Below are 11,106 nucleotides of genomic sequence, written 5' to 3' on the forward strand. Positions count from 1 at the left end.
CATAACACAGAAATTAAATAAGCGAGCCTTTTTAATTAAAAATAATAATTCCAAGTAGATGGAGGGGTAGAAAGGAGGCGGGGGAGGGAAAGAGGAGAGAGGAGAGAGGGGAACTGATTGGTATATAAAATAAATACAATTTTTAAAATAAAGCAATAATAATAATAATAATTTCTTCTTTACTTACTTACTTCGGGCATTTTGCCAAAGTAAGAGGGAATACTAACTCTCATTCTGGAGAAGTGAAAAGGCTAAGGAACCAGAGAAAGGACGACACACAAGAATTCTGACAACTCTGTACAACCTCACAAAACTGGGGAGACAAAAGCATATAGTGTTTGGGTCTGGCAAAGAGGCCAGAGACTGAGCCACACAGTTAGAGAAGCCGGAAGTCGGCTGTGACTTCCATAATTTCTTTTTCAGTTTGGCGTTGCGGGAATTGGCTGTTACCTTCTTGTTCGGGGCTGCATGACAGCACTCTCTGTAAGATAAAGGGAGCAATTATTTACCGTGCAATGAGATGCACTGGGCGGGGGGGGGACCTAAATGCAGGGTTCTAAATGTAATTTCAGGACCTAGTTCCAATGCAAGTGTGTGTGGGACGGAATTCAAATGTAACTTTGGGGTGATTGGTTTGAGGTCCAGGTCTTACAGCAGGCTAAGGATTTCGTGTACCGTGCCGTTACTCTCTCTCCATAGAAAAAGAAATAAGCTCTCTCAGAAGTACCTTGCTGAAGAGTCCACTGTCAGACGACAAGCCCCCAAAGCTCCAACAACAGTAGGGCTGTTGTGCCCAAGTCTTGAAGATCCCCAGAGACCACCAGGGAGACAGACCCAGCAACTGCAAATGCAAAGTTTTAATGATTGCTCATCCACCCATGACAGGGACCCCGTCTAGCAAGCTGACGCTGCAGCCTCCGGAGAGAGTGAAGTTCCCTGTCTACTGCTAGGTTTTAAAGACAAAAGTTACAGGATTACATCAGTAGGTGCAGGTTGGTTTCTGATTGGTTCACATTTGGGAACAATCAGGAGAATTTCTCAAAGTCATATTTTAGCATAAAATACCTGTGTACCAATTATCCTCATTGGTCAGTGCTGAGAGGGAACATTCTGTGGTTTCTATGGCATTGTCTTGTTACTTGCAGGTGACCTGTTTGTTCAAAGACACCAGTAGTTTTCAGAACTTTGTCCCGAAGACTACAGAGGAAGTTTTGGTCTCCCCTGGAGTTTCTTTTGTGGCCAAACAGTTCCTAGGAACCAAGTATCTAGGAGGCTGAGGGCGTCTGGAGTTTCTTTGTGTTCAGTTTTGGCCCTAGACTCCGGGAGGCCAGAGGTTCTGGAGTTTCCTTGTGTCAGAGGCCTACGTGTCTTTTCTATAGCCTGTCATGGCTGCTAAAACAGGGACTGAGTGATGGTCTGATCCCTTTATTTCTAGATTATTAGAAGTGAAGCCTTTGAGTTTAGTTTACCCCTTTCAGGGCAAAGGCACAACTTCTCCAGGCCCTGCTATAACAAGTTGTTATAGCAAGTTAAAGAAAGGCACTTTTTTGTTTTCTTTTAACTCTCCTCCTATCAAGGCGTGAGATCAGTCTCTGTGACGTTGGATAGTGACCAGGAAGTGATACCTAAAAGACAAGCCTTTCCATTTCCTGTCTCTGGAACTAGCTGCCATGGGAAGCAGCCACTGTGCCTTGAGGAGCCTGCATTCATGCAGAAGTTGACATGGAGGGGGCCCAAGGCCCATCCTACAGCTATTCTGTCTGTCTCTCAAATGGCTTTGCCTCTGCCTTGCATATGAGACATCCAGCATGTTCCTGAACCTTGAGCTGTTCCAAGACAGAGAACAGGAGCAAAAAACCTCCAAACTTGAGCAAGCTTCAAAATCAGGAGCAAAACCAACACCTGCAGGCCCTGAAGGGTGTGGAGGTTTCAGATAGCTGCCCCCACTGGACAGCAAACTGGAAAATGCCATTGAAGCTAAGTTCTTTATCATAAAATCTGCAATAAAAAAATCCCAACACTCTCCAAGAAAAAGCAACGATGAATAGAAATAATTTCATAGAGTTGCTGTAAGTATTTATGATATGGAGTAATAGGGCAGTAAGGAGTGGCCTCTGCTTCTGGCTTTGTGGGCTGTGACTCTGTGTGTGTGTGTGTGTGTGTGTGTGTGTGTGTGTGTGTGTGTGTGTGTGTGTGTGTGTGTGTGTGAATCCCATGTGTGTGAGGGTGGCTGTGGAAGCCAGAAAAGTGTGCTGGATCCCTCCGAGTTGGAATTGCAGGCACTTGTGAGTCACTTATGTGGGTGTCCTGGAACACAGGTTCTCTGGGAAAGCGGGAAGATAGCTTAACTGCCAGCCTGTCTCTCCAGTCTCTGGTTGCATATTTTTAATGCTAATGTCATACTTTAAAAATTACTTTGAAATAACTTATTTCTCTCTTCTCATGTCTTCTTAAATAACATAGATACTGCATTTGCACCCATCACAAAAGAAAATATACTTTAGTCAAAAGTCCAAGGAAATGTTTGAGATAGTCTAGTGTCAGCAGGAACAAAGCTCTACTTCATGTAGTTAATGTGTATATAATAAATTGTTAAATAACAGAAGCTGCCACATACTGGACACTTCGTTAAAAAACAAGATCTGACATTGCCTACAGAGCAAACCTGAATTAGAGATAATAATATTCTCAAAGTGCCTGGCGTGAAAGAGGAAACTCGGAGAGCTTGGACCGCTTGTACTAATTAAGTGGCAGAACCGGAAACCAAGTCCAGAGCTGCTTCTAAATCTTATTATTCAATTTCTGTTTTCTCTATCACACCGAGACCGCAGCTGATGGTGCTGCTTCATTCTCTCTCGCTTTTGGAAAGTAGTGTTTCTCCATAGGACGGGAAAAGAAGGCATAACAGGGGCAGAAAGGGTTAACTAGGGAAGCAGTTGGAGGGATAGAAAAAAAAAGGTTGTGGGAGGGTCAACCAAAACCAAATATACGTGCAAAAAAAAAAAAAAAAAAACATGGAAACCCACCACTGTGTAAACCTAAGAACATAATTCCAAGACAAGAAGAGTTGTAATGGAGGTACCCGTCTGATTTGAAACTATTGCTCCCAGAAGTCATGGGGTCTCAAACAAAATTCCAGTGCCAAGTGCAGAATACTCCTTGTGAGTCTCTGGCCAGACATCCCCAAGATGCTACCAAAACAATATAGCCTAGCAGCCGCAGAGCCAGACGGCAAAACCCTGTTGCAAATGGCACCACATAGTCTGGACATAAGACACAGAAAAATAAAGCTGGAGTAATCTGGAAGCTTCCTCCGAGATGCTAAAAGGCGCTGGGCAGGCTAGTGGGAGTGAGAATTTATCAATAGCATTCTCCAGTCTGATGTACCCACAAATGCAACCGTGTCAGGGATACTCTGGGATCAATCAGTTAGATTTGAGGCCCACTCCAACGGAGGTAAGACATGTCTGAGACGGTAAACTTAATCAAAGTTCATGGCTAAAAAGGTCACATGCCCTAAGGGAGAACGTACTACCGATATTTTGCTAATTGGACATGTAAACCTACTGCTTCCCAAAGGCATTTTACCTAAAGGCTAGTGCTCCCTCTGCCTGGCCTGGGTCAGAGAGACTCTTCCCTGAAGAGGGTGACAGTGCAGAGTCCCAGAACAAGCAACAGCTGAGTGATCAGGCCTAAATGATACCTACACACATGCACACACACACACACACACACACACACACACACACACACACACACACACACGCTAATGCTTAGGGAACATCACAAAAGAGGGGATGAACAGAATTCAGGAACTACAGCTAAACACTGAACTGAACTCCTAGAACCCAGAGACAGAAAGGGAGGAGTGATGAGCAAAGGGGTCAAGACCAGGCTGAAGAAACCCACAGACACAGCTGACTTGAACAAGGGGGAGCTTTTGGGCTCCAGACTGATGGCTGGGAGGCCAGCATGGGACTTATCCAGACCCCCTGAATGTGGGTGTCAGTGAGGAGGCCTAGGCAATCTATGGGGCCTTGGGTAGAATTTATCCCTGGCACACAAATGGACTTTGGCTGCCCATCCCACAATAAGGGATACTCTCTCAGCCTGGACACATGGGGGAGAGCCTAGGCCCTGCCCTGAATGAAATGACAGAGTCTGGAGATCCTCCATGGAGGGCCTCACCCTCCCTGGGGATGGGAGTGGCGATTGGATGGGGGACTGGGGGGACTTGGGGAGGGGGCTGGGATTGACATGTGAAGCAAGCTTGTTTCTAGCTTAAATTTTAAAAAAAAAGGAAGAAAAAAAGAATTCAGGAGCTGAAGGACAGAAAGAAACACCACAAAATGCTATGTTCTAAATATGGTATGGCCATCACAATCGTAAACACACAGCAACATAATACTACCCCTATCCCACTCACAAAAGTTCATAGCATAAAAATAAAACTTGAAAACTAAGAGGTTTCCAGTGGTAACTTCCTTATTTGTATTTGAGACAGCCTTTTGCAAATGGCTTTTAAATTTCAATCACTGTAACTTTCATGTGTCTGCCTCTGCCTCCCAAACGCTGGGATTAAAGATGTAAACTACTTCCTGGTTATGGGTTCCATACAAGAGTTATTCTCATGGTGTTTAATTTGATTCTCCATTTCCCCTTATTTTTCAGTGTTATGTGTAAACTTTCAAGTTTTTTATGTGTTATCTATCATTCTTGCTGACTTATTTTGAATTTGTTCCCTAGAAAATTTTAACATTCTAGTCTTAATTAAACATGATGCCGATTTGTCCACTATTTTATTATTTTCAGACATTTTTTTCTGTTTTGCCATTTCCAGTCATGCCTCCCATGACCAGGGTTAGTTGCCATTTATCTGTTGGTCAGTGGTTTTCTGCTTTTGATGACCAAATAGCTATACCGTTGCACAAGCACCACTAACTGAAGAGTGTATACATTTTCCTTTTGCCTTGCTTACGTTTTTCTTATAGCCAACAGCATTTCTAATGCTTGAGTGTGTTGTGCTGGCTGAGTAGTTTCTTCCTCAGGAATAGCTACTTTATCTCTTGGTCTCCAGGCTTAACACTGAGCTTTGTTCTATGAGAGTCATCAGTAAACCATGCATTAGCCAAATGCTGTGACCATCCCGATGGTCCCCACAGTCCAATAGGTGCCTCTTAGGGGGAAGGGGGGGCAGTTTAGGGATGGGGATCACGGGCAAATGAGCACAGACCCCTTTGCCACCACATCCTGGTCACGATGGAATCCAGAAAGCTACCAGTCCTCCCATGGCTAAGCCTGCAAAGGACCCTGCCTTCAAACAGATGCAATCCAGCATTTCCGGGTGCCCTTGTGACCACAGGGCAGTTGGCATTGACTGAGTATTAGCTTCGCCATGCCACACGAAATGTCCCGATTTGTTTATATGGGAAGCGCTTGCAATAGAAGCCGACAGACTAACGTTGGCGAACTCCTTTTGCTTTAGGAAGAGTCCCCCAGTTTCCAGTTCACCAATAAATATAAAACCCACATGTGGGTATCATCTGGTTCAATATTGGTCAGGGCTGAGTGCACAAAGAGCTTACTGTCAGTCACTGAAACCGTTCTTTGCTCCTGCCCCCATTGAAGATTAGCTGCCTTTCTAGTAGCCCTGTAGAGCGCTCTCATGATAATCTGCAAATATGGTATGTGATTTCTCTAGTGTGTAAACATACCAATTAGGGCCCGCATCTGTGTTTTGTCCCTGAGTGGTGTGATTAACGGCATTCACCACCTTGCTCACTGCAACTCTAGAATTTAGAAAACAGCTAATTTACAGAGATCCTCCTGTCTCTGCTGGGATTAAAAAAGGCGTGGGCTACCACCACCCTGCTCAAACATTTTATCTTAGCTCCAAATCACTCCAACTCTTAGAGATTTAGAAAACAAGTTTGGACTATAGTAACCCTTTTACTTAAAACATTTTTAACTTGTGTTTTTAATACCTTATTACAAAAATATCCTTTTAATTTAAAAGATTATGTCCCAATGACATGGGCCACACGGCAATCTACAGTCAAACATTCTAACCCGGAATTAAGACACATGATTTAAGAAAACTCATTTTTCTCTTCATGCCAATGAGGCAAATGTGTCCTTGTATTTCTCTGTGGATGAGTTTCTCTTGAAGTTAATAGGGAATGGTCAAATCAGATTTGACACTAGGGCTGCAGGAGGCCACCGAGGGCATTTTCAGATGCCAAAGGGTCACCTTGCCTGTCCCTTGTTGACGTGTATTCATTAGTCTAAGGCCAGTGTTTGCCACGCCTTCTGCATACTCCAGAAGGCTGGGGCCTTCTTTTTAGATTATCACTAGGGAAAAAAAAAAAAACACTGTTGTTCCCGGTCAGGGAATCAACAATCAATGTTGTTAATATGTCTAGATTCCCGGTCTGGGAACTAATGTTGTTAAAATGTCTAGGTTTCCCAGCACTCGGGAGGCAGAGGCAGGCGGATCTCTGTGAGTTCGAGACCAGCCTGGACTACCAAGCGAGTTCCAGGACAGCCTCCAAAGCCACAGAGAAACCCTGTCTCGAAAAACCAAAAAAATAAAAAAATAAATAAATAAATGTCTAGGTTTACCCAGTAACGAGACAAAAACCGTGACTCAACGATCCCACATGGTGTTTTATTGATAGACAGGGAGGGAAAGGGGGGTGAGAGGTAGCCAACCCGTGCAGAGCTGTGTGTGTGTGTGAGAGAGAGAGACAGAGACAGAGATAGATAGACAGACAGACAGACAGACAGACAGACAGACAGACAGACAGACAGACAGAGAAGGTATGCAGGTGCAGGGGTCAGTCCTTTTTTTTTTTTTTTTTTTGGTTTTTCAAGACAGGGTTTCTCTGTGGCTTTGGAGGCTGTCCTGGAACTCGCTCTGTAGACCAGGCTAGCCTCGAACTCACAGAGATCCGCCTGCCTCTGCCTCCCGAGTGCTGGGATTAAAGGCGTGCGCCACCAACGCCCGGCGGGTCAGTCCTTTAAAGGGGTCCTTTGCACCTGCGTGGTTCTCACAGAACTCTGGGCTGGCCAGAGTGCTGCCTGAGTGGGTGCATCCTGCCAGGTAACAGGGCAGGCCAGTGTAATGCCTGAACCTTTCAACTGTTTCTATGGCATGGGTCTTCTCTGATCAACATCACATGAGCACAATGGGGGAATCGTACCCAAGGTCCATCCCGACCTACTCAGAGCTTCTCTTCTCATGGAACCATCCCAGCCTTCTGTCTCTAGCAATGCCATGCTTGCAAAGAGAACACAACTAGGTAAACGCCTGCACGTCAGCCTTGCTGTCATGCTCTACCTCAGGAGGCAGGCTGCTGAAGCCCTCAGAGTTAGTATCTATGGCATGAGGACTATGAAATGATTTTTTTCCTATAGGGAGTTGTTGGTGACCGCTAAGAACCTTGAACAAAATGGAGTCTGTCAGCCATTTCTTGGCCTTCTGCCTACGTGACTGCGGGCACACAAAGGAAAAAGCTAACCACAAAAGTTAAATTTACACAGGGCAGCCCACCCGCCTAGCCAGGGGGAGGTAACTCTTATAGAACAATTGCCTTTGTTGGCAAAGGGTTAATGTGTTCCTTTGGATGCTTTTACCATAATGATAGGCAGGCAGAAGTAACCCTTATACAGCAGTTGTCTTTGTTAACAAAAGGTTAATGTGTTCCTTTGAATACTTTTTACCCCTCCCTAATTCCTGTACCTGGTTTACGCTGACAAGCATTTGTGGAATGCAACTGATGGAAAATTACAGCTTCGTCTTTACCTTATTTGGTGTATATTTGAGTTGAGACTTGATTGACATGCTTGTACCACCCCCTGAGATTCTCTTCCTATAAAAACCATTTCACCCCAAGAATAAATGCTTGAGTCTGTTTTCCTTAACCTCTTGAAGTTTGCTTTTAAGATCGGATCTTCTCGTGAAGACCCACTAAATTAGTAGCGACCCTCATCACTTCATCCCCACGGGTCGGGGGTCCCCTCCAGGGGTCGCATGGAATAAAATGTTAACACCATTAAATTTATATTTACTCACTTTAGGTCCACCCACTGTTATAAGCACTCATTATGTGTACATCATAAATAAAACTGTATAAATAAATACACACAGGAGCATACATTCTGTAACAGGCATCACGGGGATCAAGTAGGTGAGTGATAAATCCCTTCACTTGCTCACTCATTTCCAAGAAAACCACTTACCAAGCACTTATACACTATCCAATTCTGGGTACTGTGGTATTTGTGTTGATAAATACCCTGATCACAGGAATAGAGCAAGGCGTATCAACAAGTAAATAAACAAGCAGGGTAGCTGTTAGTCAACTTCCTGGTGGCTTTGCATCTCTTTGTGAACTGAGTAGACTGTACTGCTATTCTTATCTAACAAGGATTTAAAAAAAAACAAAAAAGGTTTGTTGTAAACATGGCAAGATGCAGCTTAGTGGGCAGTAGCATGACTAATTAATTACTGAAGACATACATATGATTGATCTTACATACTTATGTGTCAGAGGGTCGTGTATGTCCATGTGGGTGTGTGGTGTCCACAAGTGGAAGCCAAGACTGAGGTCTGGTGTCTTCTTCTGTTCCTTCCATCTTATTTTTTGAGATAAGTTCTCTCACTGAACCAGAATTTTGCAAATTTGGATAGCCTTACTGGGTGGTAAGATCCAGGGTCCTCCTCTCTCCAAACCATCTCTGTGCCTGCACTGGGGTTACCAGTGTGCACCACCATTCCTAGGGTTTTATGTGGGTGTGGGGACCAAACACAGGTCCTCATGTTTGCCTAGAAAGTGTCTTGTCAGTTGGACCATCTTTCCAGCTCCATAGAATACTTTTTGAAATTTAGAAAAGATATTGCAAGCAAAACTTGCTCACAGTATTTTTCATAGTAAATGCTTGCTATTATTGTTTGTTACAGTTTAAATTACTAAATGCTAATAAATTTGCAAACTAAATGTAACTTTTGAGACAAGGTTTCACTACCTGGCCTTGATCTGTTAGATCAGGCTGGCCTAGAACTCCCTGAGACCTGCCTCCTGACTCTGCCTCTGCCTCTGCCTCTGCCTCTGTTTCGGCCTCTAGAGTGCTGGGATTAAAGGTATATGCTACCATAACCCATCTAAATATAATTTAACATTACTTGAAACTACCCAGTGTCTGGTAGTTCTTTCTAGTGACAGTGACAGAACCATTTAGGCCAACGTCCTAATACACTTTCATCCTATGGACAGCTTCTGAGTCCTGAAGGGATTTCCCCATGGTAACAGCACTAATGGCTGAAACATATATAAGTATCACTTTTTTTTTTTTACTTTTTGCAATGATCCACTGAAGATAGTAATTGAAAACCACATTGATTAAGTCAATTAAAACTTTTCAGCCCTTTTGGAAGTGCAAATCAAAATCACTCTGAGATCCCATCTTACACCTGTCAGAATGGCTAAGGTCAAAAACACCGATGACATCTTATGCTGGAGAGGATGTAGATAAAGGGGAGCACTCCTCCACTGCTGGTGGGAGTGCAAACTTGTACAGCCACTGTAGAAATCAGTATAGAGATTTCTCAGGAAATTAGGGATCAACCTACCTCAAGACCCTGCATATACACAAAGGAGGCACATTCACACCACAAGGACATTTGCTCAACTATGTTCATAGCAACATTATTTGTAATAGCCAGATCTTGGAAACAGCCTAGATGCCCCTCAACTTAAGAATGTATAAAGAAAATGTGATATATTTACACAAAGGAGTACTACTCAGCAGTAAGAAACAATGGCATCCTAAAATTCTCAGGCAAATGGACAGAACTAGAAAAAAAAACATCCTAAGTGAGGTAACCCAAAACCAGAAAGACAAATATAGTATGTACTCACTCATAAGTGGATACCAGACATAAAGCAAAAGATACCTGGCCTACAATCTACAACCCCAAAGAAGTTAGAACCCTCTTCCAGAAACAGATGGAAGCAGATGCAGAAATCCTCAACTAACCAATGGGCCGAGCTCCTGAAGTACAATCGAAGTCAGGGAGGAGCAATAACATGAACAAAGGAGTCAAGACCGTGATGGGGAAACCCGCAGAATCAGCTGACCCGAGCTAGAGAGAGATCACTGACTCAGGTCTGACAAATGGGGAACCTGCATAAGACCAGACTAGACTCCCTTAATACAGGTGACAATGGTGTGGCTGGGACAATACATGAGGTCACTGGCAGTGGGTCCAAGATCTAACTCTAATGCACAAACTGACTTAGTGGAGCCCATTCTGTATGGAGAGATACCGTGCCCAGCCTAGACACAGGGTGTGGGGGGTAGAGAGGTGCCGTGGTCCTCCTGCCTCAACAAGATGATGGGACAGACTTAGTAGACTTCCTAGGGGAGGCCTCACCCTCTCCGTGGAGCAGATGGAAGGAGGGGAGGAAGGGAGGAAATAGTTGGAGAATAGGGAAGAGGAACTGGGATTGGAATGTTAAAAAAAATAAATTAATAAAAATAAAACAAACACACAAGAGAAACCTTTTAAGCCCTTTTTAGTGAAGGCCAGACAAAGAGCAGGCTGGAGCCTCTGGAAAGACTCTTGGTGCCCAAGCTCAGGGATGCATACATTTTCAAAGCAAAACCCACTAAGACACACCAAAGATGAGGGTTAGCGTGACCTTGGAGCATTCATTCTTGACATGGAATAGTAGTTATTTTAGACATGATTTGCCAGTTGATACATCAAGGCCAATGAAATCTTACATGGATTTCCGAGTCTGGCTGGGCCGAGAAGTCTCTAAGCAAACATAGAATGTAGCCAGAACAAGACGGCGTGATCTTAATCATTGCATTTTAATCATCTTTTCTACTGTGCTCAGCGCCCAAGGTTCCGCTTGTGTGTGCTCGTTGCTTGTTTGTTTTCAGAAATCATTCAAGTTTTACATCACCATTCCAGGGACTTTCGTTTGTTGGGTAAACCAGGGAGTGGTCCAACAACTCCGCCCAGCCCGGTCCGCCCATCCCCTAGGTGGTGCTGACGCCCCGTCCGGGGAGTGGCCGGAAGCCGGAGACGCCCCTCCG

The sequence above is a fragment of the Mesocricetus auratus genome, unplaced genomic scaffold (assembly GCF_017639785.1).
Source record: "Mesocricetus auratus isolate SY011 unplaced genomic scaffold, BCM_Maur_2.0 Super-Scaffold_100031, whole genome shotgun sequence".
In the NCBI taxonomy this organism is placed as follows: Eukaryota; Metazoa; Chordata; class Mammalia; order Rodentia; family Cricetidae; genus Mesocricetus; species Mesocricetus auratus.